The sequence below is a fragment of the Eurosta solidaginis genome, chromosome 5 (assembly GCF_040869045.1).
Source record: "Eurosta solidaginis isolate ZX-2024a chromosome 5, ASM4086904v1, whole genome shotgun sequence".
NCBI classification, from domain to species: Eukaryota; Metazoa; Arthropoda; class Insecta; order Diptera; family Tephritidae; genus Eurosta; species Eurosta solidaginis.
In genome coordinates this window covers 17,057,708-17,067,731 of record NC_090323.1, presented here as the reverse complement: position 1 = coordinate 17,067,731, position 10,024 = coordinate 17,057,708, and positions in this window count along the sequence as shown.

The following is a 10,024-nucleotide window of genomic DNA, read 5'->3' as shown; positions in this document are numbered from 1 at the left end:
CTAAAGAAGTAACTTTTATCATTAAAAAGAAAGTACTGCAGGCTTTTGACTGGTAACCTGACTAAATTTCTGACATGATATGCTTTTAATGTATGGCTAGTCAGTGCTAGCAGATGCCGGAAATGTAGTTTTGTTGCCATTGCCCCTCCAAGACTTCAACTATTAGGAGGGATACAGCTTTCATATCTTGAAGTGAGCTCAAAGCGGACTGTGGATAAGTTAGTCCTAATCATAGGAGATTATCAAATAAAGCCTTCCTTGAAATATCTTGGTAATCATTGACTCAAAACTAACTTTTAAGGAGCACTTCAGCGCTGTAGGGGAGAAACCTTCTAGCCGGATTAGAGATTGGAATTTTTTCGGTATATTTTCATTACAAACCGATGAGTCGTCGATAACAAATCGATAATGCGCTGACAACAAATTGGTAATGCTTCGATAAAAAATCGATAACTTATGAAAAAAAAATCTATAATTTACTAAAAAAAATATTGGCGCAATTTACCTCCGAGGCAATTTACGCCATGCTGTGCTACCAAATTGCCGCGTGCGTCACTTAAATTTGTTCTTCAAATTGGTGGGACGGGACCTATTTATTCATTCATTCATTCATTTATTAATCATTTTCTTAATGCTATGTACACATTTTAAATTTCCAGATTGTATGTATACGGTTCATGCTGACTCCGAACGGCAGATGTAAGGCAGATGAATTTACCTGAGAAGCTTTTATGGCATAACTAAATATGCTCGAAGTGTTTGCCAAACCACTGTCGAGGCGTAACCACAATTAGGAAAACTTGTTTCTAGTTGAAAAATCTTTTTTTCTAATTTTTGATGCCTTGCACGGAATGCGAGCCCAGGACCTTCGGTGTGACACGCTACGCCGTCTAAGTCGATAACTTTTTGATAACATGTCGATAACTTAAAAAAATCGATAATTTTCGCTAATAAACCGATTACCTTTCGACAACGTATCGATAATTTTTAAAATGAAATAAAAAAAAAACCTATAGCTTTTCGATAACATTTTATGAGAAATTGGTGACTTTTGAATCGAGACCATGGTAATGATAAATTGGTAATACTTCGATAGCAAATCTATAATTTCGAAATTACATTTTTATAACTTTTGTTGTCAATAGAAAATGTATAGTACTTCAATAACAAGTCCACAACTCCTATATACTAACTTATCGAAAACAAACCGTCGACAGTTCGAAAACAATTGCATACCACCCCATCCGGCTTCAGTTTTGGCTTCAATTTTTAATGGTCGAACAAAATCAAGAGCTCTGCTTCTAATCGTTCCTTTCCTATTCTCTCCTTTCCTTGTTTCCTTTCTTTTATTTTCCCCGCATTGCTTATCTTGAGTTTTGATTTGCTGTCTGATTTCGCCCATATCAACACTACCAGATACCACGTTCCCACATTACGCTACAGTGTAGTAAATACACTTAAACCGATGCAGGGTTTAAAATTTAAACTAAATTTTTTAACCGTACTTGCACTTTCAAAAACAAATAGAAGATATTAGATAACGAACTTTGAAGCCGTCCTCGAGGCCCTGAGACTGGGTCCTTTATGGCTCTTGAAGACAGGCTTCTCACATTTTGCAGAACGTTGCCTTTTCATTCCGTCGTTCGAAGCTTTTCCCTCCTCGCACTGGTTGCAATAACGAGGATTTTTCGCAGTAAACCTCTTGAACTGCTTTCGACCTATTTCTACCGCCTCACGGGCTGACTCCAAGCACTCGCTCTCCAGTTCGGTTGAGTTGACCGCAGCCCCCAAGCGTTGGACAATTCTTAGTGCTGTACGGTACTGCGAAAGAGCTCTCTTACTCCTTCTATTCGGTACCCTTCCCCACTCTACTTCTCCATTTGCATTTGTATGTTTATCCATCACGGATCTCATTGACTCTCCGCTACTTTCGCTCCTCGAGTACGACGCATCGCTTATTGCGTTTTTGAATTTATTGGCTTGAGACTCAGTTATCACTCTCCCATATCTCTTATTGAAATAAGATCTTGACTACTTCATCTTGGTCGTACGACCACTAGCCCGACAAGACGGGCTCAACGGTCCACTGTGGTAAGGCCATCTATAAATCACTAGGTGACCCAGTATCGGGATTGCTCCTTTAGAATACAAAAATAATCCCTGGCTGCAAATCATCCAATAGGCACGGTTGGCATATCATTCTGGATTAGAGGTCTGGCAGTTCTTGGTCACCGACATTCCGCCGCCCTCTTATGAAGCGAAACAGCGTCGATTCAAGCCCCAAACCGCTCAGCCACAGTCGAGCGCTATGGAGTTCTGCTAAGCTTTCACACCATAAGCCTAGTTAGGTTACAAGTTCCCTAATTAGTTGAAGTTCCCTAACTAGTTCGCAATTCAAATTCAGACAGAGAATACTAGTTATTCTTCTAGCCAGCGGAATTCGTATGTATGTATGTATATACAACATTACTAGTATGACTGTTTTGTAGTTTTGTTTTATCTGAACAATCACAAAACCCAAATCGAATGTAATCCTCAATTAAATTTTATTTTAATGCAATTTTCCATATTACGAAATAAAAACAACTCTAGAAATAGAAACAATAGTCAAGGGAATAAACGAACAGGAGCCGAACAGCTGAACATCCGCATTTATTGTATTCGAAGTTGAATGGATTTGATGATATCGGTATCCTTATAAATGAATCTACATAAAGGAATATGAGTATGCGCATTTGTGTGTATGTATTAGTAGGTTTTCATATCCCTACTTAGGCGAAAACCCAATTCGATTTGCTAATGAAGGAAGTAGAGATTTGAAAACTGAGAAAAGGAAAAAATAGAGAATTGTCACCGATATGCGAATAAGGAAGAAGACACGCTTATTACACATTGTTGCATTACACCTTTACATGTGCATGAGATATGTAGGTATGTGTGTATTTGTAAACGTCTAAACCCATGTAAATAGCCCCTAAACATTAGGGCTTAACAAACAATTTTCATTTGTTCACGTGTAAAATTTCTTTGCAATTTGCCGAAAAAATCACTGCAACAAAAACAAATATAATACAGGAAAAAAGAAGAAGCATTGAAACAAATAAAATGTTATTGAATGAGAAGCAAAGTAAAATCATGCAACAACAACATAACAATAAAGCGTAACCGAACTGAAAGCGTTAAAATGTAAAAGATGCTGCGGAAAGGCGACCAAAAAAATCTGGAACGAAACCGGATGTGTCGGAAAAGTGTCATAGCCATTGTGACAGCATTATGGTGACATTTAGCCAAAAGGAGCAAAAAGAAGGACGAATGAGTAAGATGACAAAGCCAAAGCCAATGGAAAATAAATAACAAATACAAAAATAATCAAGAGAAAAAAAACAACGCTAAGAAAAGCAACACACAGAAGGCAAAGCAAACAAATCAAAAAAAGGTTGACACAAATTTTTGTAATCCTTACTTAAGAAAAGATGCTTATGTCATTGTAAGCAGTAGAGTACATAGATACATTAGGGCGGGTCGATTTAAAAATCGCTCATTGCTCTGTGATAATCGTATTCTAGGGATCAAAATAAGAAACTTTGCCGAAGGAACCATACCTCTAAAACGAATTCTGATGTAGGAAAATGAACCGAGGGAAAACCTGGAATATGTTTGTATGACATGTGTATCAAATGAAAGGCATTAAAGAGTATTTTATGAGGGAGTGGGCCATAGTTCTATAGGTGGACGCCATTTAGGGATATAGCCATAAAGGTGGATCAGGGTTGACTCTAGAATGCGTTTGAACGATATGGGTATCAAATGAAAGGTGTTAATGAGTATTTTAAAAGGGAGTAATCCTTAGTTCCATAGGTGGACGCCGTTTCGAGATATCGCCACAAAGGTGGACCAGGGGTGACTCTAGAATGTGTTTGTACGATATGGGTATCAAATTATAGGTATTAATGAGGGTTTTAAAAGGGAGTGGTAGTTGTTGTATAGGTGGTCGCCTTTTCGAGATATCGCCATAATGGTGGACCAGGGGTGACTCTAGAATGCGTTTGTACGATATGGGTATCAAATGAAAGGTGTTAATGAGTATTTTAAAAGGGAGTAATCCTTAGTTCCATAGGTGGACGCCGTTTCGAGATATCGCCATAAAGGTGGACCAGGGGTGACCCTAGAATTTGTTTGTTCAATATGGGCATCAAACGAATGGTGTTAATGAGTATTTTAAAAGGGAGTGGGCTTTAGTTCTATAGGTGGATGCCGTTTCGAAATATCGCCATAAAGGTGGACCAGGGGTGACTCTAGAATGTGTTTGTACGATATGGGTATCAAATTAAAGGTATTAATGAGGGTTTTAAAAGGGAGTGGTGGTTGTTGTATAGGTGGTCGCCTTTTCGAGATATCGCCATAAAGGTGGACCAGGGATTACTCTAGAATGCGCTTGTACGATATGGGTATCAAATGAAAGGTGTTAATGAGTATTTTAAAAGGGAGTAATCCTTAGTTCCATAGGTGGACGCCGTTTCGAGATATCGCCATAAAGGTGGACCAGGGGTGACCCTAGAATTTGTTTGTACAATATGGGTATCAAAAGAAAGGTGTTAATGAGTATTTTAAAAGGGAGTGGGCCTTAGTTCTTAAGGTGTACGCCTTTTCGAGGTATCGCAATAAAGGTGGACCAGGGTGACTCTAGACTTTGTTTGTACGATATGGGTATCAAATGAAAGGTGTTAATGAGTATTTTTAAAAGGGAGTGGGCCTTCGTTCTATAGGTGTTCGCCTTTTCGAGATATCGCCATAAAGGTGGACCAGGGGTGACTTTAGAATATGTTTGTACGATATGGGTATCAAATGAAAGGTTTTAATGAGTATTTTTAAAGGGCGTGGGACTTAGTTCTATAGTTCTATAAGTGGACGCCTTTTCGAGATATCGCCATAAAGGTGGACCAGGGGTGACTCTAGAATATGTTTGTACGATATGGGTATCACATTAAAGGTATTAATGAGAGTTTTAAAAGTGAGTGGTGGTAGTTGTATATGTGAAGGCATTTTCCAGATATCGACCAAAATGTGGACCAGGGTGACCCAGAACATCATCTGTTGGATACCGCTAATTTATTTATATATGTAGTACCTGCCAAGATTTTAAGGGTTTTTTATTTCGCCCTGTAGAACTTTTTTAATTTTCTTCTACTTAATATGGTAGGTGTCACAGCCATTTTATAAAGTTTTTTATAAAGTTATATTTCGCGTCAATAAAACAATCCAATTACCTTACCATGTTTCATCCCTTTTTTCGTATTTGGTATAGAATTATGGCATTTTTTTCATTTTTCGTAATTTTCGATATCGAAAAAGTGGGCGTGGTCATAGTAGGATTTCGTTCATTTTTCATACCAAGATAAAGTGAGTTCAAGTAAGCACGTGAACTAAGTTCATTAAAGATATGCCGATTTTTGCTCAATTTATCGTGTTAACGGCCATGCGGAAGGACAGACGGACGACTGTGTATAAAAACTGGGCGTGGCATCAACCGATTTCGCCCATTTTCACAGAAAACAGTTAACGTTATAAAATCTATGCCCCTACCAAATTTCAAAAGGATTGGTTAGTTTTTGTTCGAATTATGGCGTTAAAAGTATCCTAGACAAATTAAATGAAAAAGGGCGGAGCCACGCCCATTTTGAAATTTTCTTTTATTTTTGTATTTTGTTGCACCATATCATTACTGGAGTTGAATGTTGACATAATTTACTTATATACTGTAAAGATATTAAATTTTTTGTTAAAATTTTACTTTAAAAAAATTTTTTTTAAAAGTAGGCGTGGTCCTTCTCCGATTTTGCTAATTTTTAATGAGCGTACATATAGTAATAGCAGTAACGTTCCTGCCAAAGTTCATCATGACATCTTCAGCGACTGCCAAATTACAGCTTGCAAAACTTCTAAATTACCTTCTTTTAAAAGTGGGCGGTGCCACGCCCATTGTCCAAAATTTTACTAAATTTCTATTCTGCGTCATAAGTTCAACTCATCTACCAAGTTTTGTCGCTTTATCTGTCTTTTGTAATGAATTATCGCACTTTTTCGGTTTTTCGAAATTTTCGATATCGAAAAAGTGGGCGTGGTTATAGTCCGATATCGTTCATTTTAAATAGCAATCTGAGATGAGTGCTCAGGAATCTACATACCAAATTTCATCAAGATACCTCAAAATTTATTCAAGTTATCGTGTTAACGGACGGACGGACGGACGGACATGGCTCAATCAAATTTTTTTTCGATCCTGATTATTTTGATATATGGAAGTCTATGTCTATCTCGATTCCTTTATATATGTACAACCAACCGTTATCCAATCAAACTTAATATACTCTGTGAGCTCTGCTCAACTGAGTATAAAAACATAGGCATTTCAAAGTGGGATTTTTCAAAATTTGCACCCACGACCCAAAGGGGGGGGGGGGGGCATCAGAATTGGTTTTAGAGGTATGGTGTCTTCGGCAAAGTTTCTTATTTTCATCCCTAGAATATGATTTTCACATAGCAATTGGCGATTTTTTTGCCTCCCCACAAATCGACCCGGCCTAACATTCATAGATACAAATATTGAAGTTGACATAGATTACATCACAGGCACTACTAGCAGTATGTAACTGTTACAGAAGCGTAGCTACGACATAGCCACTGCACAAAAAGTGAGCAAAAACGTTTGGAACAAAAAGCCAATGCGCAACATAAATAAATAAATAGCTAAACAAATAGCCAAAAGCAAAAGGATAAGATCTGCAAGGCGAAGCAATGAAAACCACATCACAAGCAGCAAGTCGGTGCAGGAGAGGGGAAATTGTTCAGTAGGGCGCACTTCTAATGTGAGTGACAACGACAATCGAATTGCGCAGATGCTTCCGACGGATAACATGGTTGAGTAAATATGAGTTTGACTCCTCATTTGTTTTTGATTTTGTTGTTGTTGTATTGCGTAATTTTCGCGAATAGTTTAAAAGAAAAGTGTTTTGCCTGAATGTGGAATGAAGGGAAGTAACAGGAAATACTTAGATGAAAATCAGCGGTGATGCTGTGAGCTACTGCACCACTTTACAGAGGCGGAATTTTGCTTCATATGATGTTGGTCGGTCGGTGACCTTTAACCCGAATGTTATTCGAACCGTGCTTATTGACTGATTTAGGCAGAGTTTGAACGAGCTCACAGTGAACACCACAGCAAGGGATGCAACTTGGTGATGAATATTTTCCCTATTTATATCTTTGACCACTGTGACCGCCTCATCGAGCAGCACATTGATAATATTAAGGTTAAAAGAATTGCATTCACGTCTTTGCACCAACATTGACGGATATAAGTTCGAGACTGAAGGACGAGAATAATGTCAGCTTAGAAATCAAATCGAGAATAACTCTGGCCAACAGGTGCTTTAGAATGAGTAGGAAAATGAAAAGTTAGCTCTTCTTTCGACGAATTGAAATAACGCCCTACACGTCGCTCCTCATAACTGTCCTGATGTACGCCTCGGAAGCATGGAGATTATCGAGATAAGATGACATGACTCTTGGAGTGTTCGTTAGAAATGGTCTTCTGAAGATTTAGAATCCAACCCATGATGTTGACGCTGAGTGTCGAAGGTGGTATAATGATGAGCTCACCGAGCTTTAAACAGATTCGAGGGTAGTGCAGCAAGTAAAAGCCCGAAGGCTTCGTTGGCTAGGTAATGTTATACGAATAGATGAAGGCGCTCCGGGAAGTAAAGTCTTTTAATCGACACAGTAGTTTGGAAGCAGCGGTAAAGGGAGACCTCCACTGAGTTGGGAGAGACAACCTGGAGAAAGCTGTAAGATACTTGAGAGATTACTTGAAAATCAGTTACACAATACGCCAAAGATATTCCCCATAAAGCAGCGAATCGAGATGCCGAACAGAACGTTTCTCTTAAATTCCCAAACTGCTGCGGCACCGTCTCCCTGGCAAATAAGGAGACATTTCACTAAGCACTATCCAAACAAGAGCTTACATGTTTAATGTGATTGAGGAAAAGGGGCCCTCAGCCTCATCCATACAGGGTTGGTAAGTTCGTATGCCGACCCTGCTCAAGAGTTTAATAACCAATTCATGCAGTAGCAGAAACCACACTTTTCAAAGAGTCACTCTTCTTTATTTAAAATCAACCCCGATATACGTGACGAATGTAGTGAATGAAATGCATCTCCACATGAAATACACCGTCTCATCGATTGCAATGTGGACCAACGCCTTTAACACCCATGTTCGTATGATCTCTGAATCTGATTGAAACTGCTACTTTCTTTGAACTTCCGTTATTGATGATAGTTCGATTCGCACCTATTGAATGAGATCAAGTACTGCTATACTATAAAGAATATTGGTAAGAGAGGCCAATTGCAAACTTCGTCTAGCAGTAAAGCTATGATCCATGAGATGGTGTACGCTTTGCAGAAAAGAGCTATCTCTACGGCGTAAGGGTCTCGTGTGTCGTTAAGTTGTGTCAATATCCCGTTCGAGGTTAAGATAGAGTATTTCGCGACTCTTTTTCAGAATAAGTAACATGCAGGCGTCATAAGTAGGCAAACCCGTTTCTGATAGTTTATGTATCTGAAATTTGGCAACGTGTAGCTCATGACAGGCTGACCAATGACTCTGTACGATACTGGAAAAGTTTCGTTGTAGCACCTTCAATGCTGCCGGCCAGCTATTCGAGAACTTTGCTGCGGTTCAGTCCTTCGGTGGCAGTTGCGACTGCAGGTGTAACGAATATGAAACTACTATCAAAGTGGAGGCATTACCATTGACGTGAAAAGATATTAGACGTAAATGTAATATACTCTGATATTGAGATATTTCGAAAAACATTGAAGTTTTGCTGAGTTTACACTAGGTCTTCTTTTTATACTCAGTTGAGCAGAGCTCACAGAGTATATTAAGTTTGATTGGATAACGGTTGGTTGTACATATATAAAGGAATCGAGATAGATATAGACTTCCATATATCAAAATAATCAGGATCGAAAAAAAATTTGATTGAGCCATGTCCGTCCGTCCGTCCGTCCGTCCGTCCGTTAACACGATAACTTGAGTAAATTTTGAGGTATTTTGATGAAATTTGGTATGTATGTTCCTGAGAACTCATCTCAGATCGCTATTTAAAATGAACGATATCGGACTATAACCACGCCCACTTTTTCGATATCGAAAATTTCGAAAAACCGAAAAATTGATAATTCATTACAAAAGAGAGATAAAGCGACAAAACTTGGTAGATGAGTTGAAATTATGACGCAGAATAGAAAATTAGTAAAATTTTGGACAATGGGCGTGGCACCGCCCACTTTTAAAAGAAGGTAATTTAAAAATTTTGCAAGCTGTAATTTAGCAGTCGTTGAAGATATCATGATGAAATTTGGCAGGAACGTTACCCTTATTACTATATGTCTGCTTACTAAAAATTAGCAAAATCGGAGAACGACCACGCCCACTTTTTAAAAAAATTTTTTTTTAAATTCAAATTTTAAAAGAAAAGTTAATATCTTTACAGTATATAAGTAAATTATGTCAACATTCAACTCCAGTAATGATATGGTGCAACAAAATACAAAAATAAAAGAAAATTTCAAAATGGGCGTGGCTCCGCCCTTTTTCATTTAATTTGTCTAGGATACTTTTAATGCCATAAGTCGAACAAAAATTTACCATTCCTTGTGAAATTTGGTAGATGCTTAGCTTCTAGGACGATAACTATTTTCTGTGAAAAAGGGCGAAATCGGTTGAAGCCACGCCCAGTTTTTATACACAGTCGACCGTCTGTCCTTCCGCCCGGCCGTTAACACGATAACTTGAGCAAAAATCGATATATCTTTACTAAACTCAGTTCACGTACTTATCTGAACTCACTTTGTATTGGTGTAAAAAATGGCCGATATCCGACTGTGACCACGCCCACTTTTTCGATATCGAAAATTACGAAAAATGAAAAAAATGCCATAATTATATACCAAA